Genomic DNA, 911 nt, shown 5'->3' with positions numbered 1-911 from the left:
TTTTATTATTTAGCATTATTTTCCTTTTCCCGTGTGTTTGTTAAATAAATAGTTTTTATCTCTTTCACTTTCCTTCGAGGAAAATTTATTTTTTCCCAAACCTGGTGGGGGAGGGATGGTCTGTAGCCTGCCTTCTCGCAGAGGATACGTTTCTAAATTTGGCCAAACTGGCACAATAGGTAAAGAGCTTAATGTAACCAACTGTTGGGTCTGTGGAGGGCCTCTGATGACAGAGGAATGGCCATGGAAAGGCAGTAGCTTAAGCCCAATAGAACTCCTTAAGTGGAAGCGGACAAAGATAAGGGGAGAAAACAGACCAGAAGGACAGGTACTAAGTTCAACAGTGATAGGAGAGGAGTGACTCTGGCATACCGGAAACAATTTCCTTAACGAAGTAGGAAATACTCCCTGTAAGAGATATAAAGTCAGTAACGGAACTTTTACATGGTGGGTCCCTGAGAAACCAGCTCTGTATTGGACTCAGAGAAAAGCAAAGGAAAAGAATTGTAAGTACAATAATAAGGTCAAACTCTTTCAATGCAATGATACAAACAAAAATCCTTATTTTGGGATCCCAGACATTTCAGAATATTGGGAAAATATAAATCAACAAAAATTTTGATATTTCTGGAGGGCACCAGATGGCCTATTTGGATATGTGGAAAAAGGGCATATGCAAAACTCCCCTCTCGGTGGAAAGGGAGTTGTACCCTGGGAATCATACACCCAGGATTCTTTCTTTTACTAGAACCAGATGGAGATCAACTAGGAATACCAGTGTATGAGGATCTAAAAAGAAATAAAAGAGAATTGATTGGAGGATCTCAAAAATAGAGAGATGAGGAATGGCCCGCTGAGCTCATAATTGAAACGTATGGGCCAGCCACCTGGGCACAAGATGGGAGTTGGGG

This window comes from Corvus brachyrhynchos, unplaced genomic scaffold (genome assembly GCF_000691975.1).
Source record: "Corvus brachyrhynchos isolate BGI_N302 unplaced genomic scaffold, ASM69197v1 scaffold362, whole genome shotgun sequence".
Classification (NCBI taxonomy): domain Eukaryota; kingdom Metazoa; phylum Chordata; class Aves; order Passeriformes; family Corvidae; genus Corvus; species Corvus brachyrhynchos.
The sequence above is the reverse complement of the archived record's forward strand: the minus strand, read 5'-3'. Positions refer to the sequence as shown.